Source organism: Mauremys reevesii, linkage group 6 (assembly GCF_016161935.1).
Source record: "Mauremys reevesii isolate NIE-2019 linkage group 6, ASM1616193v1, whole genome shotgun sequence".
Classification (NCBI taxonomy): Eukaryota; Metazoa; Chordata; order Testudines; family Geoemydidae; genus Mauremys; species Mauremys reevesii.
The window spans coordinates 92,757,924-92,784,944 of record NC_052628.1 but is presented as its reverse complement, the minus strand read 5'-3'; the positions used below and the strand labels follow the sequence as shown (position 1 = coordinate 92,784,944).

The window sequence follows — 27,021 nt, the reverse complement described above, 5'->3', positions numbered from 1 at the left end:
GACTGACACTTGGTTTTCATGAGGGCTGTGCTTTTGGTAGGCAATTTCCCAGTAACACTGGGTTTAGCAGCAAGAGCAGCAGAAGCATAAGGAGTGGGATCAAATTCTATTTCAGATTTCCTTGATGTTACAGAAACTGTGTGGGTTTTTACATGCAGGCTGCAGCCAATTTTCTTTTTGTGATTTCCTTTTAGGCATCTTATGTCTTCTTCGTACCTAGTCACTGAACTTTGGTGTAGACCCAGAATCAAAGGGCCTTTTCTTCTGTTCTTGCCTTTCACTGGTCTTAGATCAGATCAAAATATATATTGGCACAGGGGGAAAAAACCTTCTTTTTTTCTCATACTTCTGAAGGAAGAAAGCACTGAAAAGTATTATTTGGAGTTCCTTCCTTTAAGAGAGTCTTACAGTAAGTGCTTTTTAACAGAAGTCCTTTGGTCTTTGTTCTACCTGTGTGTTTATTTCCTTCCTCCATTTTGTGCTGGCTTGAACAACAATAAAAACAAAAAACAAAAAACAAACAGTTTGTTTTGGGGTTTAGCCTTCAATTATAATTTATTGTAGCAGTGTATGGAGAGCCATGATTGGTACATTACATATAGCAGTATGGGGAGAGGAGAGGATTTGGGAGGGACGATAAGGAGCTCAGTTTCTGACACTGAATTTGAAACAGTGGCAGGACACCCACAGTTACATAAGCTATAGATGCTGATGTACAACTGGACAGGATGTTACTGGTGGCAAGGTATTTTGTGAATCATTGTCATCATGGGGGTAATAGTTGAAGCCACATAAAAAATAGAACAGAGGGATAAATGTAAAAAACTGAAGCTAGAACCCTTAAGTACCTGACGAGAGATGGAGAGCAGAAGAAGGGGGACCAAATGAGAGCATGGAGGAGTGGCTGGTGAAAGGAAGGAAGAGAACCAGGGAAGGTCATGGAAGCTGAGTGAGGAGAAAGGGTGGAGGGAAATGGGGTGATTTACTGTAAAAAGCAGTGAAGAGATTGATGAGCTTAAGTAGAGTGACACACACCATCCCTTTCTGACTGGCATTATGGGATGCCTTTAGAACACATAATTCCTCTCTGTTATATAGAGCTTGTTCTTGATTTACCCTCCCTCTCTTTGACAATTATCAGTATGATAGACTCAAACTTGCTATGTTCCCACATCAAAATACCAATAACAATGACAAGAATGGGCTCGTGCTGATGTGATATTCTTGTTCTTAAAAGGGACATTTTGTTTCATTAGTCCTATTGGTTCCCACATATATAAAGCTCAATGGCTGACATTGTTCAGTGAACTCAGAATGGGAGTTGATAATATACATCTTTAGAAATAATTGTTGCAGAACTGAATCTAACACAGAAACATTTAATGATGATGTTCAATACAAAAAAATCAAGAGAAGTTCCACATGATGAAGAATCTTCCCACTGTTTAAAGCCCTTAATGGTAGAATAGGTTGAAAATGTTTCTGGTGTGGTTTTGTCAAAAGCATTTTTTTTTTCATAGGGAAATTGTCATTCAATTCAATGTTTTGGAACATTTTTATTGGAATTTTCAATGTGTTTAATTTTGAAGTGAATTTATCATTTTGGTTTTTGAAAAGTGAAAAAAATTGAAATGTCAACATTTCAATTTTTATCTTTTCCCCCTTTTCCCCCCTCCTCTCCCCCTTTTGTCCCTGAATTCAGTAGACTAAGTGATGTCTGGCAGGGTGTTTTTGGTTTTTGTTTTCCCTTTTTCTACTCTAACTGCCATAAACCTTTAACATTTCCAAATTTGAGAGAGGAGCAAAATTAAAACATGAAACTGTATTTTTGCCAGAGTTAAAGTATTGAAAAAAGGAAGAAAAGGGGAAATGAAAATTCAAAACTTCTCAAATATTTTCTGAAAAAAATATTGAAAACATGAAAAATGGTTCAATTTTAAGGCCTGAAAAACTGAAACAATGTTTAGATTTCACAAATTTTCATGAAATTGTGGGACTGTTTTTTAACCAATTCCACTTAATGGGGGTATAACATTTATTTCTCTGTTTGGCTGGCCAGCTCCACCATGAATATGTCTCTTCTCTGCAAACCATAGATGTGTCAGAGTTCTTCAAAAACAAAATTGGGGGGAAATTGTTGGACAAACCTAATATAGGGGTTGTATAGAGAAAAGATCCCAAAGCCCTGTTATATTATAACATCTACTTGCTAATTAATACTTTATAATATCAATCAGGGTTCACACAGGTTTCTTAGGCTCCATGGCCTGATCTTTGATGTTATTCCCAGTTCTCTAGACTTATCAACATAACATGGTGGCTTTCCTTAAATACTGGAAGCCCTCTGGCTAGCCAGCCCTCAGCATGATTAGATGTTTTCCCTACAAGGAGCAACAGGAAGCTCCATGAAGAGGGAGGAAGCTCAGGAAACTGTAGGGAGTGAGAAAGGATCCAGCAGGAAAGACCCTGACATCGGGGAGTTTAGAGGACAGAGCCAAGTGAGTCAGAGGCTCCTGTGGGAAACCCTGACTGTATTTGGACTTGGAGCCGAGAGACAGAAGTCTGAATTCACGCAGCAAGAGCTGTAAGGATTGGCCATAAGAACAAAGTGGGACAGAATAAGAGCTCTGGTTGTGCTGATGCCAGAGCTGAGTATGAATTCTTGTGGTGGGTAAAACGACACACTTTCACTCCTGTCCTCCTGCCCTGCAGAAACTGCCCAGACTCCACTAGTTTTACATTCACAGTGTCATTTATTTTGAGTTCCCTCCACCAATACCACTACACTCCCTATGCAACAGTTTATTTACTTGATGCTTTTGGCCTTCTCATCAGGACCTGAGGGGAACAAAGGTCTCCCTTTCCTAAGCAATCTATGTGACTGGGCTCAGCTAGCCCCATTCCTTATTCCCCATTTCTGTGCCTCTTTATCATGTTTGGGCTGATGAGCTAATTGGCTCATTATCCCACCCAGCCCACCAGCATGATTATCTATTTACCTCAATTAGCTTTCTTGAGTGAACTAATTGGCATCTAAGAGATCAGGGTGCAGGCTCACCTGTTCACTCGTTGTCAATACCAAAATTTGTCACAGGAACATACTTGTTTTGACAAAACTTTCATAGGAAAGGTTTCTGATGTCCAGAAACTTTGGTCAAAACCAGAGAGAGAAAGAGACTCACTCCAGAATAGTCTGCTAGTCAGGGTACTCACCTGGCATCTTGGAGAGCCAGGCTGAAGTCCCTAATCTGCCTGGAAGACATTGGGGTTAGTATAAGCATTAGTAAAGGATAATACTAGAAAGCGCAAAACTTGCCATAAAATAAAATCATACAAGCAAATAATCAATATGACAGTAGGGTGTATGGACAGAAGCATGGGGGGGGGGGGGCGGTGAGAGCATGGTGAAATGCTGTTTCAGTCTAACATTTAAGAAGGCTGTAGATTGTATTAGCTGCAGCTCCAAACCAGTGTTTTCATAAACCTGTGAGCACTTGGACAATACAAATTTTGACATTTCTTATAATATGAAATGGCTCAAGCAATCATTACAATCAACAATCATCGCAATCAACTGCATGAAATCGAGGGAAGATCCTTGAATGACTTTTCTTCCAGCTTATCATTCACTGAAGCAGGCCTCAGACTATTTTTTACCACTGATTAGACTATCTCTTACTGTAACCAGGACCCTGATTTGATACACAAGAATAACAAAATAATTCTTTGTTGTTGCGGGTTTTGTTATTCTCATTGTTCCAAACATCCAGGATTTTACTAGCATGTCAAGAACACAGATGAAAGATGCCCAGGAGGCATAGACATTTTGCGGGGTGTTTGTCTTGTAAATTATTTTCTCTTTTTCCACTGTAATTGCAAATTGAAAAGGGACAGCCACACCCTGAAAAAGACAGAGGCAATGGTTTTACACACATGCACGCACAAAATATCTCATTGTCTCATTACGACTTGTTGCTCCCTGTCATAAACAGATAGTTAAGGGTTAATGTCTCTTTTACCTGTAAAGGGTTAAGAAGCTCAGTAAACCTGGCTGACACCTGACCAGAGGACCAATAGGGGGACAAGATACTTTCAAATCTTGGTGGAGGGAGTTCTTTGTTTTGTGCTCTTTGTTTTGGGGGTTGTTCGTTCTCGGGACTGAGAGGGACCAGACATCAATTCAGGCTCTCCAAATCTTTCTGAATCAGTCGCTCATGTTTAAAACTTGTAAGTAACTAGCCAGGCAAGGCATGTTAATCTTATGTTTGTTTTCTCAACCTGCAAATGTTCCTTTTTTGCTGGAAGGATTTTTACCTTTGTTTGCTGTAACTTTGAACCTGAGGCTAGAGGGGGTTTTCTCTGGGCTATATAAATCTAAGTACCCTGTAAAGTATTTTCCATCCTGATTTTACAGAGATGATTTTTTACCTTTCTTTTTCTTTAATTAAAAACTTTCTTTTTTAAAAACCTGATTGATTTTTCTTTGTTTTAAGATCCAGGGAATTGGGTCTGGACTCACCAGGAGTTGGTGGGGGAAAGAAAGGGGAATGGTTAATTTCTCCTTGTGTTAGGATCCAAGGGGTTTGGGTCTGTGTTCCCCAGGGAAGGTTTTGGGGGGACAGAAAGTGTGCCAGACACTGACTTCTGGCTGGTGGCAGCTTTACCAGATCTAAGCTAGTAAATTAAACTTAGAAATGTCCATGCAGGTCCCCACATTTGTACTCTAAAGTTCAAAGTGGGGGAGGAAACCTTGACACCCCCTCTGTCTATTTCCAAACAATTCTGTTGTATCTGAAAATACACATTGGAGTCAGATTGAGCTGCTACTGGCTTCTATGCTGTACCGGTAACAGCTTCTGCAGACTTTAGAGTTTCATTTATATACAAGGGTTTTAGCCTTTATAATTGTGAAGAAAATATTCCAAATAATGAATCAATGTTGTGTTGTCTTCATAACTCTATAAAAAGAAAATGAGAAACAATGGGTCTAATTTTCCTGTCAGAAACAACAGTTTTACACTAATGTAATTCTCTTGACTTCAGTGGAGTTACTCCTGGCTTCTATAAGGGTAAGTGAGAGGAGAATTTGGACCTTTGGCTTTAAAAGAAATGTAATATGCTCAACCTCCACATTCATCACCACAATGTGTTATCTCTGAAGCCTATTGGCTGCAGTTTAAATGTCAGTGCTGGCACTTGTATCACTTCTGGTCATTTTAGAAGAAACATCTAGCTATTATAGTAGTGTTGATGGAATTTATGTCAGAGACAGAATTTGAATAGAACATCCCAATATTTTTTTCAGCCTGACTCCTGATATATAAATACTTTGCATCACAGGCACACATACCAATCAAACATGACACAACACAGTATTTGAACTTAGAGGAGTAAAAAAGCTGATTCCTATACATCTCTTACTCAGTGCGAAACTCAGAGAAGACCTTGATACAAATAATTGAAATTCAAATACATGCTGCCTGGTATCTTTCTAGAGGTGTTTTGTTTTAACGGACCACATTACTTCAGTGTCCTTTTGGAGGGGGATTATTGCATATTTAGAAGAAGAGATAATAAACAAAAGGATCTTTCTGATAGGTTTCTTACCTAGATGCAGTTTCCTGTGGGCTTAATTGGCATCTGTCTTAAAACCCGACTGCAGGAACATGCAGGGAAGTACTAAGAAGAAAGATATCCCCCTTGGCAGTGCTTATCTCCAGAAGGTCACTTCTTTTTCTGCAAAGCGAAATCAACCTCCTCAGATAGATTTCATAAGTAATGACTGTCAACTCCATTGTTTTAGCACATCCTCCAAACTGGACAGTGGAGCTGGAACCATACTCAGGGGTGGGGTGAGCACTTGTGGTCAAAAGGGGCTGCTCTGGCTTCTGTTCCTCCAGAGGAACTGTTCTTTCATCTGGCATCATCTCTACTGCAGGGCTGTGCCTTAACAACTCAGTCTAGCCCTAACCATCCTAGACAACTGCATACAATGGTGATCTTGTAATTTTGGTGGGCCTGGTTCTACTCTCAGATTGTCATACATACGTCTCCATCAAAATACATGAAATAATATATGGTTGAAGGCACAACTGCATGGTAAAGCGTCACTTCACCAGGAGAATGCCAACTTCTAAAAAAAAATTCATTAGGAGATCTGTGTATGACTTGGACATGAAATGCCCTTGAGAATACTCTAAAGAGGACATGGTCTGACTGTTAAATGTGTACATCAGGAATAAATTTCTTGAGTGCAATTTATACTGTAGAGCTTGGTATTATTATTATTATTTATTGGAATAAACAATGTGCATGAAACTCATGAAATATGTTTTCAGTAGGGAACAATGTGTCTCCATACAGTATTCCTGTGCTCATGTTCTAACTAGTGTACAAAAATAAATGTCAACTCTATTTCCCATAAGAACTAGACCTAGTCCTCAACTATGGCCAACAAATACATAGTGCAGCCCAGGAGGACATTAGCCACCTGTGTGCTCCCCTAATCCTGGGTTTGCTGTGCCTAATTGCTGCTATAAATTATGCTGACTGCTAATGGTCCCACTGTGCTGAAGATTATCAGGGCGCAGGGAAGCTCTGGCCATGTCTGTCTTCCCAGCTATGACCCTTACATTGGAATTCAGAAAGAGGGTAACGTAGGAGCCGTTACATCAGCTGTGTGCCATTGAAGGGTCTGTCTATGTTAAAGTGATCCTCCTACAACTGGTTATGCTGCCTTTAGAATCACTTATCAGTGGAACTCGGTGCACAGGTAGGGTTGCCAAGCATCCAGTTTTCAGCTAGAATGCCTGATTGAAAAGATACCCTGGTGGCTATTGTCGGCACCACCGACAGGGACATTAAAAGTCCGGTCAGCAGCGCAGTAGGGGCCTGGGGCTAAGACAGGCTCCCTTCCTGCCCTGGCTCTGCGCTGTTCCCAGAAGCGGCCGCCAGGTCTCTGCATCTCCTAGGTGCTGGGGCGACCAGGGACTGGGAGGCTCCTCACACTGCCCCTGCCCTGAGTACTGGCTCTGCAGCACCCACTGGCTGGGAACTGTGACCAATGGGAGCTGCGGGGGGCGATGCCTATGGACACAAAGGCAGCATGTACCACAACCTCTACAGGGACCAGGCATCCGCTTCCTCAGAGCCGTGGTAAGTGCTGTCGGGAACCCGCACCCCACACCAAATCCCAACCCCCTGGCCCAGCCCGGAGACCCCTCCTACACTCCAAACCCCTCATCCCTGGCCTCACCCCCAGCTGGAGCCCTCACCTTCCTGCACCCCAACCCCTGCCACATCCTGGAGTCCCCTCCCACACCCCAACCCCCTTATCCCTGGCCCCACCCCAGAGACCATACCCCCTCCCACACCCCAACCCCCTGGAGAAGGGGGGGGCAGGATCAGGGCAGGGGTGTTTGGTTTTGTGTGATTAGAAAGTTGGCAACCCTATTCACAGGAGACTGAATGCACTGAAGATCAGGTCCATTTATGTGACCCTTCTGTAAGGATCTTGGGTCTTTGAACCCAGGAATGGATTATTAAACTCATTCATATATACAGTAGTTTCATCTGAAAGAGTTGTGATATTGGGTAGTGGTCTTCATTTTGGAATGGTCAAAGCATAATAAAACAAACCAGAATTAAAAGATGCAAATATTCTTCATTTTATTTAACTTTCACTGTCTTCTGTGAGATGTAAACTACTTATACTAGATGTGTATATGCAACTGGATCCATGCAGAGAAGTCCACATCATTGAAGGATCTTGAGTGTATGTCAGGGTAAATTCCTACCACCTTTCTTGAAGAGTTTAGACCAGCCTTTCTCTAAAAGATTCACCATTTGTGACTCTTTGAAGAATCCCAACTGGTGTTGACGATCAAGAACACCTTTATTTATCTGTGTCTGACAAGGTGTTTTCTAGCTCTTCTTTGGGATTAGACCTCATCATGGTATGTATGTCTTTGTGACTTTTAGAGTGAATCATTGCAATGCACTTCTACATGGAGATATTCTCAAAGAGCATTTGAAAGCTATAATGCTGAATGTAGCTACCCTTCTGTTGAGCAGCAGTAGCAACAGGGAGCCTATCATAGTAATTCTCCAGTGTCTTTCCATGCTTCCTATTTGTTTCCAGTTGCAATTCAAGGTGTTGACTTTGATCCATTTATATGCATCCAAGAATCCTAATTCTTGGATTAGGGGGGGATGTGACCACTTGGATTGGAGGGGATGTGACCACTACTCCATTACACAGGCTGAATTAACAACCATTGGGTTAGAGCAGGGTTTCAGGCTTATCCATGTTATTAATAACATTTATTATTTATGTATTTATATGTCTTATTGTAATAGCTAGAATCCCAAAACAAAATTACCTAGGTTTTAAATTAATTCCACCCTTACTGAAGACGACAGGAAAAAGAAAGCAGAAAAAATACTTGTATTGAACTGGGTCAGAACCATCTTGTTCTACCTAAAGACAGTAGACAAGAAGACATGGTCGTTTTTGCTCCCTTTCCAGTCAGAGTGAAAACAGACCAAGTTTAAAACAATGCAAGAATGTTAATGTGTTATATTCACATTTCTCTTCTGAAGTAAGTGAAGGTGTCTTGCAGCAACTGATTTAACTTCAGAATTGTTTTATCATAACAACTGACAATGCTTTTTGGATTCCAAAATGCACTTCACCAAGCAAAAATGGGGATTTGAATGAGCTTCGTTTAAGTTAAAGTCCACTTAGCATAAAGTGGATGACTTTGTTTTTTTAAATAAAGTGACTGAGTCATTGCTAAAACTTTCAAGTTGTAGTGGCTTGGTTTGACTGCATTTGCAAGAATCTGATGAAAAAGTGCAAGATCAGCCAACTAAGACTTTATTGAAATTATATAGCAAACTTGTAAGCATCTATTGTACTTGTCTTTATACCCCACTCACTATTCAACAAACATATAAAATGACATTCTATGCCACTCCAAACTCGCAGCTCAAGGGAAGCAGGGGCTTTGATGGCTTTAAGCCATGCCTGTGCTCTCCCAATTCTAGGCTGTTCCACATCCTGAAGAAGCCTCCAGTGTAATTATACAGTCCTAAGAGGATGTCTAAATTACAACAGCCTCCCCTCAGGCAGGGCCGCCCAGAGGATTCCGGGGGCCTGGGGTCTTCGGCGACGGGGGGCCCTTCCGTTCCGGGACCCGCCGCCGAAGTGGCCCGAAGACCCGCGGCGGGAGCCCCCCGCCGCCGAATTACCACCGAAGCGGGACCCGCCGCCGAAGCACAGCCCGGTCTTCGGTGGTAATTCGGTGGCGGGGGGGGGGGTTCCCCGCCGCGGGCCTTCCGGACACTTCGGCGGCGGGTCCCGGAACAGAAGGGGCCCCCCGCCGCTGAAGACCGGGCTGCGCTTCGGGGGCGGGTCCCGCTTCCCGCCCCGCCCCCTTACCCGAGCGCGTCTCCGGCGGGGCCTGAGCTCCGTCCCGCTCAGAGCCGCGTGGTGAGGGGGCGGGGCTGGGAACTCAGCCCGGAGCTCGCAGCCCCGCCCCCTCCCTACGCCGCTCTGAGAGGGGCGGGGCTCAGGCCCCGGCCCCATTGGAGCTCCTAGCCCCGCCCCCTCACCACGCGGCTCTGAGCGGGGCGGGGCTCAGGGGCTCGGCCGGAGACTCGGCGCTTGATGCGCTGAGGCTCCAGGAGAGGGGCGGAGGCGGGAGCTTCCGCTCTTCTCTTGGGGGCCTCTGCGGAGCCCGGGGCCCGGGGCAAATTGCCCCCTTTGCCCCCCCCCTCTGGGCGGCCCTGCCCTCAGGCTGCCCAATAGGCTGCAGCACTGACAGGAATTGCTGCAGCCTTACCTCTGACACATCCCTCTCCCAGGGCTTATGAGGGGGTCCTTGGAAAACAGCCTTATGGCTGTCTACCTCAATTCCTGCACTAGGGCATCCTCCCCAACGTGGAAGTAGGGTTTTTTGAACACTTTACCCCGCTCTGGCTCTTTTGTCTAGCATAAAGTGGGTGGAGCTGGGGTGAGGATCCCACCATAAAGACTTGCTAGCTAAGGAATAGTTTGTTTTCTTTGTATTTTGTCAGTTATTGGATTGTCAATGGATTGTGACATCAGGGCCTGATTCAAAGGGGCAGTTTGCTCCCACAACTTTCATTGACTTTAAGGGAAGCTGCGAGTGCTTAGGCCTTAGGACCAGGGCCCATTGAAAGAAAGATTGTGGAAAGAAAGGGTTGTGGACAATTGCCAAAGCACAGTGAAGCATTTAATCACACAGTGTTCAGCAGCTCTATTGCATTTAAGAGTCTGTCAGATTTTTTTTAATATAACACCCAAATTATTTCTCTTTTAAAACTTCATGGTCCAAGCTCATAGTTACCAAACCAGTCAGCTTTTACTTAGTCTACACTGATTTCAATTTAAGTTTTCCTATGCAAGAACTGGATAAGGATGGCAGGGTGTGGTGCTATTTCCAAATATTAGTATGTTATAGTTGATGGATAATGCTGGTACAATAGGAGCAAACCAAAGTACAAAATAAGAAATGAGGGGACAAGGGAATGTATAAAAGCTCCCATGCCTGACCTCCCTTCACCCAGCAACCCCATAGTGTCTCTTAAAGGATCTTCTATATCCCTCAGTCCAAATGCTCATTCCCTCATCCTGCAGAAATAAGCCGATGTCTGAAAGGGCAATGGGGGTTGAGGATGTGCCAACAGAGAGTGTTTCACCTCCCAGGCATTGGACCCTTGCAAAATGGAGGAAGTTGCTGCCCCACCTGTCTGGCTTGGAGGGATTGAGTGGCTGCTGGAGTCTCATCTTGGATACTTGGGGGTGAGCATGTGGTGAATTTCTCCTATCTGCTGCTGCTACTGCAGCCGCCATCTGAAAGTCTGTGTTTCCTCCCAGAGATCACACTCTAGACCTCGGTGGTGATAGGAGCTTCTGCCACACAGCTAGGCTTTACAAAAGAATCTAAAGACATTAAGCGCCCCATTCCCACTTAAATTCAGTGGGAGCTGGGTGCCAAGCTCTTAGGCTCCTTTTAATATCCTAGCTCATGTGGCTGTCTCTGAAAGAGAAGGTTGGGTCAATGGGGTTAGTTAAGCACTGATGACACTAAAGACCAAGGTTGCATCAGAGAATAAAAGAAGGGCAAATAAGGGATTGGAGAACAAAAGGAAAGGAAAGGAAGATCAGCGCGCTCAGTGTGAGAGTTGGGAGAACTGAATGTGGGAAATAAATTGACCTGGTTAAATAATATTTGTCAAAAAATTGACGAATTTAGATTTTTTTTTAAGTATGCACTGAATAGTTAGGCAAATAATTTTCATGATGCAGATGATTCACAAACTTTTAACCACACTTATTCAATATTCAAGGTCTATGACTGATCATCTATTATTATTTCTGTTCCCAGATTGCATGACTGAATTTTAACAGGAGAATTGCGAATGGTGAATGATGAATAAGTGATAATAGTGCAATCAACAAGCAAGTACACATTTCCAGTACAAATTCATTACATTTGCCAGTGCAAACACTATTCTCTGAATAATCACAAAGAACAAATAGTGTGTGACCTCCCAAAGAGCAGCAAACTGAATTTGAGTTGTTTATTTACAAATCACAAGAATCTGTTTTTCATTACTCAACCAGCTCAAGAAGCAAAGCTACTGTGCTGTTAAAAGATTGAATAAACACGTTTCACTGAAACAAGTTGCTTGAAAAAGCCAGAAGAACCTGAAATAATTTTATTGATATTAAGAAAAAAAATTTTTTTTTTCAATGGAAATCTGCAAGGGTGAATTTCATTCCTGTTTAGAGGTCCAGCATAAGGACTATGCACCACTTAAGTTTCACATAAACCCTGTGTATACACAGGAAGTCCCAGTTAAGCCCTCCTTTACAAAAGGAGCAGACACAAATCCCAACTAAATCTGAATAGATGGTACCTGCTCTGAAGGAGCTTCAAATTCACAGCATGTCAGTGGTGCATGTTTTCTTCTCTTTTTTTTTTACTACCACTGTAGCTCACTCCATAAAGATTAAATGAGACTTAAGTAGCATAATAAAGTGGTCATGACAGAGTAAACTGGATTACTCAGAGTATTATGGGAAGGAGCCATGCTCCAGCACCTCCCTTACTTCCTGTTTAGTTAGTGGGAGTTTCCCCCTCATTCTGTTGTGATGCAGTTAAATAAAATAGCGAGTTCCCAGCCGGAAGTCCTGTGGGTAGACTTATTTTTGTTGCACTGAGCAGGCCCTTAACAAAATGTAGTGCAGGAAGCCTAGTACTTGACTGCTGCATAGGACCAGATTTCACCACAAATGACTATTCCTTAATGTAAGCTCATCAACTTTTCCATTTAAATATTTGAAAATGAATTTAGTGTCAATAAAAGGTGTCAAAAATGTGACGTAGGCCTCAGTTCATCCACAAATCTGATACAGCAAAGGAAATAGTAGAGAAAATGTTACCCACTCTGCCCCACCTGAACAGACACTGTGACTGGGAGAAAGGTATGGCTGTGGCATTCATACATCTCAGGGATCCCGCTTCCAGAATGATTCAAAAGTTGACAATCTAGCATGTTTCAAGGGCAATTTTCAAACAGGCCTCCATGTGTGCAGATGCAAAATTGTTCATGCACATAACTCTACCCACACTTTTCAGGTGCAAATATCTGCTAAACATTCCAACTGTATGTGTTTAATTTAACATCTGTGGGGTGTTAGAATTTGCCTGCATAAAAACACATTGGACTCAAGGATTCATATCGCTCCAAACCCACTGGGGATTGCTTGCCCAGAAATGGAGGTCACTCTTTGAAAATGCACCCCTCACCGTATTTGCCCCTACACAAAAAATGTTTTAGAAAAATAGAGCCAAATCCCTGTTTCTGATACATTACATCTTGTTTAGTCAGCTCTGGTTACTTCTTCTGTGTGGCTCACTCATCCTGAATGTGCCTTAGAAGAAGGAATATGCCAATCCAAGGCAGAAATCAGCAAGAGGAAAAAATAAAAGTAAAGCAAGTTAAAATGATTTAAAGAATAAAAATTCAAATGCATGCAAACTTATGTATGCAGTATCATTCCTATCTGTCTGTCTGTCATGGGTACCACGCAAGAGTTAGCTGTGTACATTTTTCATAACAAAACCTGAAATCAAATAAAACTCACTGCTCATAGTTTGTTGCAAACCTGAACCAAGTTTTTTTTAGGAATCTTTGTCAGTTGATGATTGTAGACAGACACTATGGATTATTATTTGTATTGTGGTAGTGTATAGGAGCCCCAGTCATGGACTAGCACCCCATGGTGCTAGGTGCTGCACAGACATAGAACAAAATGATGGTCATTGCCCCAAAGAACCTGCAATCTAAGTATTACCATAAAATCTACGAGACAACAGATGGATACAGACAGACTGGAGGGAGAGTGCAAGGAAACAATGAGACAATATTAGTCAGCATGATAGGCTGGGGACTCTCAGCACACCAGCTGCCTAACCATTGTCAGGTATTTTTGTAGGCGTCATAGCAAAGGAGAATTGTAAGGAGAGATTTGAAAGAAAACAGTGAGGTATCTTTGTGAATATTTAGAGGGAACTCCTCCCAAGCAGGGAGGGTAGTGTGGAAGAAAGCATGGAAGTGCTTGGGTGAAAATGTAACAAGTGGGTAAAGAAGGCTGTCATGGTTGGCCACTTGGAATCAACATCTTGATGGTGAATGAGAGATGACAGGTAGGACAGGGATAGGACATGAAGGTCTTGAAAGTGAAGACAAGTAGCTTATGCCTGATTCAATGGAGTAAGGGGATCCAGCAAAAGGATTCAAAGAAGGAATGACATGGTCAAAGCAATGAGTTAGGAATATTACTTTTGTAGTAGCATTCTGAATGGATGTGACTGGGACAAGATGGCATTTGTCAAAGTCAGTGCAGAGGATGTTGCAGTGAGATGATATGTGAATGGGCAAGAGTTTTAGCGGTGTGGATGGGCAGGACAGGCTGCATTTTAGAGATGTTGTGCAGAAAGAATGGGCAAGACTGAGTCCAAAATGATGCCTCAGTGACAGGGAGGACAGTGATGGTGTCCACAGTGATTGAGAAAGGTGAGACAAGGGAGAGTTTGGAGGGAAAAGTTAAGATTTAAGGTTAAGCTGAGGGCTGGACATTCCCAAAAAGATATCAGAGAGACAGACTGAGATTTTAGTTTGGACTGAAGGAGACAGGTACAGATTAAGTAGGGAAATTATTAGCTGTCACTACAGAGATGACATGTAAGGTATATTTGTGAATGAGATTGCACAGTGACAAAGAGAGAAGAGAAAGGGACCAAGCAAGAAGCCCTGTGGAACTCACAGAAAGTTAGATGGGGGAATCAGTAGGACCCTCAGAACAACATGCTGAAGAAGCCATTAGAAAGGTAGGAGGAGACCCAAGTGAGGAGTGAGACATGAAAGCCAAGTAAAAACAAGATTTCAAGAAGAACATGGTTGACTGTGTTAAAGGTGGCTGACAAGTCAAAGAGGATTAGAATGGTTCTGGGATTTGGCCAGGAAGAAGCCACTGGAGCATTGGCAAAAGTGATTTCAGTGTAGTGCAGGAGATGAACATAAGAACATAAGAATGGCCACACTGGGTCAGATCAATGGACCATCTGACTGTGGCCAATGCAAGGTGCTTCAGATGAACAGAACAGGGCAATTTTGAGTGATCCATCCCCTGTCATCCAGTCCCAGCTTCTGGCAGTTGGAGGTTTAGGGACACCTGCACCATGGAGTTGCATCCCTGTCCATCCTGGCTAAAAGCCATTGATGGACTTATCCTCCATGAATTTACCTAATTCTTTTTTTAACCCAATTATACTTTTGGCCTTTACAACATCCTATGGCAATGAGCTCCACTGGTTGATTGTACATAGATTCATAGATTCTAGGACTGGAAGGGACCTCGAGAGGTCATCGAGTCCAGTCCCCTGCCCTCATGGCAGGACCAAATACTGTTTAGACCATCCCTGATAGACATTTATCTAACCTACTCTTAAATATCTCCAGAGATGGAGATTCCACAACCTCCCTAGGCAATTTATTCCAGTGTTTAACCATCCTGACAGTTTAGGAACTTTTTCCTAATGTCCAACCTAATCCTCCCTTGCTGCAGTTTAAGCCCATTGCTTCTTGTTCTATCCTTAGAGGCTAAGATGAACAAGTTTTCTCCCTTCTCCTTATGACATCCTTTTAGATACCTGAAAACTGCTATCATGTCCCCTCTCAGTCTTTTCTTTTCCAAACTAAACAAACCCAATTCTTTCAGCCTTCCTTCGTAAGTCATGTTCTCAAGACCTTTAATCATTCTTGTTGCTCTTCTCTGGACCCTCTCCAATTTCTCTACATCTTTCTTGAAATGCGGTGCCCAGAACTGGACACAATACTCCAGTTGAGGCCTAATTAGTGCAGAGTAGAGTGGAAGAATGACTTCTTGTGTCTTGCTCACAACACACCTGTTAATGCATCCCAGAATCATGTTTGCTTTTTTTGCAACAGCATCACACTGTTGGCTCATATTTAGCTTGTGGTTCTTTGAAGCACTTCCTTTTCTTTGTTTTAAACTTCCTGCCTATGAAGTTCATCAGACCTCTAGTTCTTGTGGTATGTGAAAGGGTGAATAATATTTCCCTATTCAGTTTCTCCACACCATTCATGATTTTCTAGATCTCTGTCAGATCCAGCCTTAGTAATCTCTTTTCTAAGGTGAAAAGTCCCAGTCTTTTTAATCACTCCTCATATGGTAGGTACTTCATACCCTTAATCATTTTTGTTGCCTTTCTCTGCACCTCTTCCAATTATAATATATCTGTTTTGAGATGAGGTGAGCAGAACTGCACAGTCTTCAAAATGTGGGCATACCAGGGATTTATATAGTGGCATTATGATAGTTTCTATCTTATTATCTATCCCTTTCCTAAGGGTTCCTAACATTCTGTTAGCTTTTTTGTCTGCCATTGCATATTGAGCAAATGTTTTCAGGAAACTATCTATGATGACTCCAAGATCTCTTCCTTGAGTGGTAACAGCTAATTTAGACCCTATCAATTTGTATCTATAGTTGGGATCATGTTTGCCAAGGTGCATTATTTTGCACTTATCAACATTGACTTTCACCTGCCATTTTGTCTCCCAGTCACCCAATTTACTGAGATTCCTTTGTAAGTCTTTGCAGTCAGCTTTGGACTTAACTATCTTGAATAATTTAGTATTGCCTGAAAATTTTCCCACCTCACCTTTCATTCCTTTTAGATCATTTATGAATATGATGAACACAGCTCTAGTAGAGATCCTTGGGGGACTCCACTATTTACCTCTCTCAACTGTGAAAACTGACCATTTATTCCTACCCTTTGTATCATATTTCTTAACCAGTTACTGATCCATGAGAGGACCTTCCTTCTTATCCCATAACTGCTTACTTTGCTTAAGAGCCTTTGGTGAGGAACCATGTCAAAGGCTTTCTGAAAGTCTAAGTACATTCTATTGACTGGATCACCCTTTTCCACGTTTGTTGACACCCTCACCCTTATAACAGTTATGCTGACTCTTCCCCAACATATTGTATTCATTGGTGTCTGATAATTTTGTTCTTCATTATAGTTTCAAACAGTTTGTCTTGTACTGAAGTTAGGCTTACTAACCTGTAATTGCCAAGATCACCTCTTGAGCCTTTTTTTAAAAGTACGCAAGAAGAGGCAAAAAGGCATTCTTTAGCTACCCTCAATCTTCTGGTTCAGAGGGTGATTTAAGTGATACATACCATACTTAGTAGTTCTGCAATTTCATATTTGAGTTCCTTCAGAACTCTTGGGTGGATACCAGCTGGTCCTGGTGTTTTATTACTGTTTAATTTATTAATTTGATCCAAAATCTCCTCTATTAATACCTCAACTTGGGACAGTTCCTCTGATTTGTCACCTAAAAAAAAATGGCTCCGGTATGGGAACCGTCTTCACATCCTCTGCAGAGATGACTTATGCAAAGAATTCATTTAGCTTCTCTGCAATGGCCTGGTCTTCCTCGAGTGCTCATTTAGCACCTTGATTGTCCAGTGGCCCCACTAACTGTTTTGCAGACTTCCTGTTTCTGATGTACTTAAAAAAAAATTGCTCTTAGTTCTTGTGTCCTTCACTAGTTGCTTTACAAATTCTTTCTTGGCCTGCCTTATTTTACTTTTACACTTGACTTGCTGAGTTTATTTTATTTCCTATTTTCCTAACTAGGATTTGATTTCAATTTTTAAGGGATGCTTTTTTGCCCCCAACAACTTTTTACTCTGCTTTTTAGCTATGGTGTCATTTTTTGTCCTCTTCCTATATATATATATTTTTTTTGTTTGGTGTATACATTTACTTTGAGCCTCTTTTATGATGTTTTTAAATAATCTGTAAATAGCTTGCAGGCATTTTACCCTTGTGAGTATTCCTTTTCATTTCCATTTAACTAGCTGCTTCATTTTTGTCTAGTTCCACCTTTTTAAGTTAAATGTTATTGTGGTGGATTTCTTTGCCATTTTACCCCATACAAAGATGTTAAATTTAATTTCATTATAGTCACTATTACCAACCGGTTCAGCTATATTCATCTATTGCACCAGATCCTCTGTTCTACTAAGTCAGGAATTACCTCTCCCCTTGTGGGTTCCAGGACAAGCTGCTCCAAGCATTTAATGTGTCTAGAAATTTTATCTCTGCATCCGTCAGTCAATATGAGGATAGTTGAAATCTCCCATTATGATTGCATTTTCAGCTTTTGTAGTCTCTTTAATCCTTCTGAGCATTCCACAATCAAAGTCGCCACCCTGGTCAGGTTGTCAATAGTATATTCCTACTGCTATACTTTCATTGTTCAAGTGTGGAATTTCTATCCAGACAGATTCTATGGTACAGTTCGATTCATTTAAGATTTTGACTTTATTTGAGTCTATGCATTCTTTCACATTTAGTGCCACTCCTCCAGCAGTGTGACCTAGCCTGTCATTCCTATATATTTTGTACCCTGGTGTTATTCCACCCTTGTCCTTATTCCACCAAATTTCTGTGATGCCTATGAATTCAATACCCTCATTTAATGCCAGATACTCTGGTTCACCCATCTTAGTATTTAATTTTCTAACCAGATGGGAGCCATATTGGAGAAGATGGGGGTTGGAATTGGAGTAGAAGAACTCCAGAGAACAACTGTAAGGAGCATGTTCAAGAGACAGAAGGGAGCTGTGTCAGTAGCTGGAGAGACAAGTGCGATCGGGGTGGGATTTTGTTAAAATGGGAGAGAATAAATCAAGTTTGTACTGGGAGAGGAAAGAGCATGAAAAGAGTGAGAGGTTAAGGAGGAGGGTAAAGGAGGGAATGAGAATGGACATAAAAGGGATGGAGGTCACTGGGACTAAAGGAGAACAGATGAGAAACTTCTTTATCTGTTAAGGAAGGCAGAGAGTTGGGGAAGGGTATGCAAGCTGAGGGGAAAGGAAGGTTATATCATCTTTGGTCACTTTTCTCTTTGAATAGATTGGCAAGATCCTGTGCAGACAGAAGTGGAGGTGAGAGGTTTGAGGAATAAGTCAGAGCTGGCAAAATGGTAACTGGAATTGGGGCATAGACTCAGTTAAGTGGAGTGTACCTATTGGGTTCCAGGAAGTGGGCGGGTGGAAGCCCTCCCACTGCTAAAGGATCCTCCCCCCAGCCTAAGGGGAGGATCTACAGGACCTCAAAACCCAACTGAGTTTGGGGGACAATTAATAAAAGAACAGGGACAGGAGTGTGGTCAGATGGTCAAAAGAAGGGAGCCTGACGGGCACACTTCTCCTCGAAGGTGTTAAGTGGAGTGTATCTATTGGGTGTCCGGGAAACGGGGCGGGCAAAGCCCGCCCCATGCTAACGGAACCCCCCCCCAGCCTAAGGGGAGGTACCACAGGGCCTCAGAAACCCACTAATTGCGGGGGACAACTAATAAAAGAACAGGGACAGGAGTGTGGTCAAAGGGTCATAAGAAGGGATCCTGACGGGGACACCGAGCAGAGAACCCCGGACAGTGCCCACTGCTCCTCGAAGGTGTTAAGTGGAGTGTAGCAGGGTGGTTACCTGCTCTGGCCCTGACAGGGTTAAGGCCAGCCCTGGAAGAGGGCTGGGGCTGTAAGGAAAAATCCAGGCTGATTAGGAAAGCTGGCACAGCTGGGGCCATGCCCCAAACAGAGCACAGCAGGTCCTTATAAAAGGGCTACTAGCTTAGCACTAGATAGTTTCTCTCTCCAGTCTTGGAGGGAGCAGGGCCTGGCTGTCTATGGGAAACAGGGCTGGGGGAAAGGTCAGAGGAGCAGGGGAGCTCCAGGCTGCTGACTCCCCAGGCCGCAGGGCCTGGCCCTAGGCCCATCCCTGAGGTACTGGGTGGTAGAGGAAGACAGCAAGCCCTACCCCCTTGCCTGTGATGACTGGTTCTTATACTGAAGTCTGCCCCAGGGAGCAGGGGCTCATTGCTGACTGGCAGTAGCCACTTGCTGAGGCAAGGTGGGATTAGGGGGTTGGGGTTCCCCAGGGAGGGGAGACCCTGAGAGTGAAGGGTTACTGCTGGGGGCAGCACCCCAGATAATGGGACACTGGGTCTGGGAGGGACACGGGGGCCCAGCGGCAGTGAGATGTTGGCCTGTAGAGGGTACTCCAAGGCTGGAAAAAGAGCTAATTCCCAGGATACCAGCAGGAGGTGCCATAGGGGTGAATCTCGCCACTGTTACATGGAGAAATAGAATTGTTTAGCTAGGAAGCTGGCAGAACTGAAGGAGAAGACAATGAATTTGTAGCAGAGGAAGTCAGCCTGAGAGGCTTCTGCCAGAGAGATTGTACAGCTTGAAAGCAGGAACAAAGAAGTGGATATTAGGGGTGTCCTCAGGATTGGCATGGGCAACATTGCAATGAATCAGAAGGGCCAAAGAATCTAAGGTAGAGGTGAAACATGGAGAAAATCAACAACCGTATCAGTGGAAGGAAAGGAAGAGAGGAAGGGGCTGAGATCAGAAAAGAAGTCATCAGTATTGATGGACTGGAAGTCATAGAAGAGCTGGGTCACAGGGCGAGAGGGAAGATGGGTGATGCTGAGAGAGAGCAAGGGACGGTCAGAGCAGGAGAACTCAGCAAAGGACAGGTCAGAAAGATTGGTGAAGACAACATCAAGTGAACAGCCTTTTGGGTGAGTAGGTGAACTTCACCAGAGCTGCAGGTCGAATGAGGTGATGAGACAGAGGAGGCTTGTGGCTAAGGAATTGGAATGTCATCAGCATGGAAGGTGAAGTCATCAAAGATAAGTGTGGGAGATTGTGATGAAGGGAAGAGAGAGATCCAGGAGTCAGGATTAGAGAGGAAGACTGCGGGAGAACCTGAGTGTGTGGTAGATGACAGCAGTATGGAAGGGGAGAAGAGAGAAGGGTTGGATGCTTCAGTGCTGTTCAAAAGAGAAGAAAGGAGAAGTAAGTATCTATTAGAAGCCAGGAGTAGGGGAAGAGAATCCCAACACCCACATCACAGAATGAGCCAGGGCAGAGAGTGTGAGAGAAGGATTTGCCTGCATAAGAGAGGGGTCCTGTGAGGCAATGTCAGATGCAATAAACCAGGTCTCTGGAAGCCAGGGCCTGGAGGGAACAAGATATGAAGAGGTTGGTGGTGAGTGTGATCTTTGGAACACCCATCTCATTTCTCAAGAGACAGCAGGAGAAAGGAAGAGGGGGAAGAAGGAGGATGGATCTGAGGTTAGGAATGGGGGCAACAAAGATGTGGAGATGGGAATGGAAAATGGCGTGGGAGGTGAAGAGTGTGCAGTCAGAGAGAATGCCAGGATTGACACAGATGTCACCAAAGGAGGGGGGTGTGAATCTTGGATTTGTGCTGGTGGGAACAGAGAGGTGACTGGGATGGAGATAGGAAGAGGAGCAGGTATAGTTGGTGGGAACTGTAGGGGATGTGAGTAACAAGAAGGGGAGATGGAACCAGTGAGGGCAGAAGGGGGAATGGAGGTGGAGGGTTGATGCTATGATGCAGAAAAGGGGTTTCTTAAGAGCCCTGGCTGAGTGGCAGATAAATGTGATTTACAATTCAGCAATGGAGCAATAAATGGGAATCAATAGCAATGAGCTGACATGCAATCAATCAAATGAGCTATGAGGTGAGTCAGTTATCTCAGCAGACAGACCTGTGATGAATGGAGATACAGGGAGTAACTGAGCTCATGGTGAGGGAGGAGTAAGTACTGAGATGCTCGGGGATAGCTTAGTGAAAGCAGGAGCTGGATAATGTCAGCAGTCACGCAGGGTATTGCATGGAGCTGGGGACTCAGCAGAAGAGGCAGATATCAGTGAGGGATAGTTAGAAGGTCCTGACTGTGGGGGATAGTAAATAAAACAGCAGAATTTGAAGAGGGTGATGAAGATGCAATGGTACGACTCCCCGGCTAGGCAGCTGGAGAGTGTTGCTGCATCACAAAGGGAGTGGGAGATTGAGGATGGACTTGTGTAACTCATGTTTAATATAGGTGGTCTGGAAAGGAATTTTACTTTGAGATCTGGAGTTTGTCATAGCAAAACTCTGGGAACCAAGGTCTGTTTTAATTTATACCCCTGCAATTCCACTGAAGTCGTTGCAAAAGTGTAACTGAGAACAGAATATGGCCCCAGGGTTTGTGTAACAGTAACCGGAGTTAATAGATATTGGTCCCTATCATGTGATGGGGTATTAATCATTGCAACCCTGACTCAGGTCAGGTGACTGGGTTCAGTAAATGAATTTCATTCACTTTTAGGAGCACTCCAATGCACCACACCTTCTTGCAAATAAAACTGGAAAAAAGATTTCCACTGAACTAAAACTGCCAATCTTCAGACATATGCAACAGTAAACATTTGGAGATATGCCAGCAACTATATACTTGTCAATGATCCAGCATTAATGCAATGTATGTTAGCTTTTACTTTATAGCAGTTCTTATGTCTGTCTGTTAGAATCAACTCATGGCTTTGGTTCACTCTGCCATTCTCAGGTCATCCTTAACATATGAAAAAAAAAGTGCATTATTTATCCACCATCTCATTCATTCTGTCTCTCTCTCCATGTGAATTTCAGAGTTTTATATTGCCATCCATCACTGCAGCATATGAGTCTAGATGTATGTACATATAAATATACTTCATCATAGGAATCATGAGGTTGATAGTCAAATGATACAAAAAGAGACTGGTACTTCACAACATATTTGTTGCTAAGAAATGTCACACTTTTAAATGTATTCTAAGAATTAAGCAAATGTAACAAAATATATTCAAAAAAGCAGAGGACCACTATTAGGTTTTTAATCTTTGCTATAGTTGACTTAATTGGGGGGAAAAACTTGAAAGGTGATATGGCAAAATCAGCCTTTTTTAGAAGTGTATTTCCCGTTAAAAGAGTGGTACTGAACCTTGGATCATTTGTGGATGTCTGTAATGCAAACAAAATTTCATGACATACTTAAATCCAGTTCTGCAAACATCTCCTGATTTGTTGCCAGATAGTCATTGAATTCAGTTATCTAGACAGATTACCATAGGGCTTCTATTTTTAGGGATCCGTCTGGTATTGTGGCAATTGCAGCTGATCGGATTACTGCTGTATCCTAGCCATGTAAAATGCATTGATGCTGCAACATAAACCTGCACTACACTAGTATAGCTACAATGTCAGGCTGATAGCTAGAAACATATATCCTAATTTATTTTGGGACACCATTGCATTGGACTTCATAATTAATTCATGAGAACTCACGTCAGACTTAAGTTTTGCGCTTTACTTTTTGATAGCCTGTTTTGTTTTTTACTGGGAGGGGAGACTGGTAAATGCAGGTTGGGTGGTTTACTTAGGAACATAATGGAGCCCCTCATACAATCCCTGAAACCTTGCTGGGGGAAAAAATCTGTTCTGGTAAGAAAATGACTCTCTCAAGTATCAACAGCTACATCTAGTGGGGATAGATTATGCACTCAGTTTCTCTTCCAGAACCAACTGGCTCTTAACAAATCCTTGTCTAGGAACACACTTTTTATTCCACACTAAGAGAAAAGCTAGAAATATTTTCCTAGGCTGAAAAAACTACCTTGGTGCTTCGCTGAAACTACCAATGTGCTGAAAAGCTTAAGCATATGCTTGAGTGCTCTATTGGCTTGGTGCCTTATTGTCTTAGTATGTTTGTGTTTCTTGTACTTGTACATATGTATTTCTCTTATTAAAAACTTTCATTAAATATAATATATTAAAGAAAATTTGGTATGATAAATTCCAAATTTTAAAACTTAAATTCCAGCCATTCGAGATTAGATGAAGCAACTCTGACATGTATGTCTTAGGTTTCTTTCTTTTTATGTGAGAGTTGTTTAGCTATGTTTGTTTCTCTGCTATAACCTGCAGATTAAGGATTTTAAAAAATGGGTAATTTAGGCACTCAGAACCCTAAGGGCAGGTCTACACTGCAGCTGGGATCAGCGCTCTGAGATCAATCCATCGGCAGTCAATTTAGCGGGTCTAGTGAAGATCCACTAAATCGACAGCAGATTGCTCTCCAGTTGACCCCAACCTCTATCCCCAACGAGAAAAGTAAGGTAAGTCGAGTTTCTCCCATTGACCCCTGCACTGCAGACCACATGGTAACATGATCTAAGGTACGTTGACTCCAGCTACGTTATTCACATAGCTGGAGTTGCGTAACGTAGCTCAACTTCCCATGCCAGTGTAGACATAGCCTAAGTCTCACTGAAAGTCAGTGGGACTTTAGACTCCTGAAACTTAGACTCCTACAGATCCTAACTTATGATTTGGGCTTCTAAGTCACTTTAGTGCTTTTGAAAATTTTATCTGTATTAACTGAGGCCACAGTCCAGCAATCAAATCTTAAAGATTGACCCTTGCTCCTGTGCAAAGCACCACTAAACTCAATGGAACAGCATACAAGAGTAATCACATACACATCTCTTTGCAGGTTAGGGGCCTAAATTTATAAGCATGCATTAGTGTAAATACATAAACTCTGGATTAAGCTAACATAAAGGAACCATTTTGTAGAGTGTAATACTACAACCAGTAAACTAATGTTTACTTGTAAAAGTGGAATCACTCCTAAAAGCTTATTGATTTGTATGTAAATTTGTTTTGTATTCATTGATTACTCTCACATAGTTATTTATCATTAATATTAACATTAAATAGTACCTACATACCCCATTCAGGGATCAGGGCCCCAAGGTACTAAGATGAGTACAGGCTGGGATGGTTTAGTTTAGAGAGGGGATAAATAAGAGGGGAGATGAAAGAGGTATACAAAATAGTAAGAGAATATAAATTAGACTTTCTGTTTACCTTTTCCCATTATATGAGAAGAAGTGAAAGGCAACAATTTTAAAATGCATAATAGGAAATTCTTTTTTTACACAATACATAATTAAATTGTGGAACTCATTGTCATGAGATATTGCTGAGAACAAGAGTTTAATAGGATTCAGAAAAAAAAATTAGATATTTACATGAGAAACAAGACCACCCACAGCTATAGTAAACAGGAGAAGAGTTAGCATGTATATAAACCCTCATGCTGGTGCAGGTCATAGGCTACCATTAGTTGCTAAGGTTTAGACAGGAACTTTACCAATACACAGATTATTCTATACACATCTCACTGCATGGTTTCTCATGTTTTCTTGTAAAGGTTCTGGTATTGGCTGCTGTCAGAGACAGAATACTGGTCTAGAGGGACAACTGGTCTGACCTAGTCTGGAAGTCCCTGTGTTCCTAGATACCTATGCTGTTCCCCCACTCATTAGACATGTCTGCATCACAATTTCATAATAATGTGACTGTCACTCATCTTTTAAACCCATAAAGCTATTCAGTTTTTCACCATATAAACCAAACACCATGTCACCTGAGTGCACTGCTCCAGCTGGCACATGATCCCTAGGCAGCTCTTTGCTAGGGACTAGAGCTCTGGGGGAGCCTGGCAGAGAACCAGGGAGCATTAATCAACTTCTCATAGCTGCACCTCTGCTGTGGAGGCTGGTGGTATAGAAGCTCCACCTATTGGAGACTCCTCCTGATTGGGGAATCCCCAGCTGGGGAGATGCAGACAGTTTATGCTCTTTTTGCACTTCCTGAGCAGCACAAAGTGAGCAAAGCAGGACTATGTCTTTTCCCTTGTGGCCAGATTCTGGCTTCTCAAAGTGAAAAATCTCCTGAGCCAGGATACGTTTACACTGGGTTTTGTCATTACATAACCACTTTTCCCAAACTATTTTCCTTTTTCCTGACAAGTCATCCTATTTGAACAGTAAGCACAACACTGGGTGGTACAGCAAAATATGGTTTACTTAGCTGAACACATTTTCCATTTTATACACAAGACCAGGCTGGCAGGTGCAAAGTGTCCTGAGTAATATCATTTAGCCTGCCCACACCACAATGAATGATTTCCAATGGTTGCATATGAAATAATGCTCATGCAGGGTAGGGAATTTGCAGAGGAGAAGAATAGGCCCTTTTAGGATGGCATGGATCTAGTTATATCTCCCCCAGAAAAAGATTTTGGAAGTGTATGGCACCTGGTGCATGCAAAAACGTAACAACAGCAGAATTTTTTTTTCTTCACAATTCTATTTCTGAGGCAGGGAGGAAAAAATGGTTTAGTTTCCAGAAAGGAGTATCTCCATTCATGCACTTGGCACAGATACACACGCACACGACTATTTAGGTGTACTTTGTCATCATTTTGGCATTCAACTTTCTATTATGTTAATTATTCAAAATTAACTCTCTTCCGCTTATTCCTATTACCCCAAAACTCTAGTGACAGCTATCTGCATATCGCTCCCTAAAATCCACCAAATAATAAGCCCCATCCCATAATAACTTATCTCTCAAACACACACTCACCACATCTCCATCTCTCATATGTTCAGTGTCCCATGTGACTGAGGATACTCCCCATTTAGTTACAGCCAAATTCAGCCCTGGTGTGAGCACAGCTCTACTAAGCTAGTACAGATACTCCAGGGCATATTTTGTTCCACAATAATTTATCTGCAATTTCCACAGCAGTTATTTTTCTTTGCACCCATAATTGGATGCTGGCTATGTTTTATTTATCTAGTACTAGTTCACATTTATTTTTCTTCTTTCCTATTAAAGTATGTGACTATAAGCAAAAGTATTGAAAATAATAGAATTACCAGTCACAATTTCTACAATAAGATAAATATTTTAGTTGTTTATCATTCAGATTGTATAGAAAACAATCAGTGTCTGAATCGGACACTCAAATCTCCATCAGCCCTTTTGACTTTTAGAACACTTGTATTTAAATCTCTGCTGTAATACAGTATTTTCTTTTCTTGCTGTGAAGACACCCCACTGGGTGGCAGTACAGTGCAGAAAATGGGGAACACCTATTTGGAACACAGAGCCTGGTTATCTGTTGGCATTGCTCTGCCCCGTGCCCAGTGTAAAGTGAGTGCTACCATTCCGGTACAGTAGTGTTTTGTGCTTACTTTGTGCTGTTGAAAATGACTGCTCGGGGTGCAAGACAGTGGGGAATCAGGCCCATCAAGTCCATAAAATAACTTAGCTGAACCTAAGAACAAATTAAATAGGAACGTGCGTTTCATTACCACTGCTGTTGGTCAATTAATAATGAATTAATTAGTGCTATTCCAAGACACATTTCTTCACCCACTGTATCAATTAATAACTTTTTTATTCTATTTAGTTAAAAAATCCATTTCCTGAACATAGTCCTCCTTGTCCTGCAGTGGTCTGAGACAGAATAGTTACCTTCCTTCATTTATATGGTTATTTTGAAGCTGGGGCTGTCCTTATGCATCTTTCCTTTTTAGATGGGAAATTTACACTGACGAATAAATACAGATTGAGATACCTTTGTTTCTTTTGTTCCCTTCCTCCCTCCCCCCCCCCCCTG

General features: G+C 42.4%; 1 long non-coding RNA gene across 1 annotated transcript; it reads right to left on the bottom strand.

Moving 5' to 3' along the window:
* Positions 1-1,868: 1,868 nt before the first annotated feature.
* LOC120408475 lies at positions 1,869-25,087 on the bottom strand. The gene is made up of 3 exons (XR_005600715.1): positions 24,976-25,087; positions 5,608-5,736; positions 1,869-3,901 (listed from the first exon to the last, which is right to left on the bottom strand). It is a non-coding gene; the product is annotated as an uncharacterized LOC120408475 (long non-coding RNA).
* Positions 25,088-27,021: the final 1,934 nt, after the last annotated feature.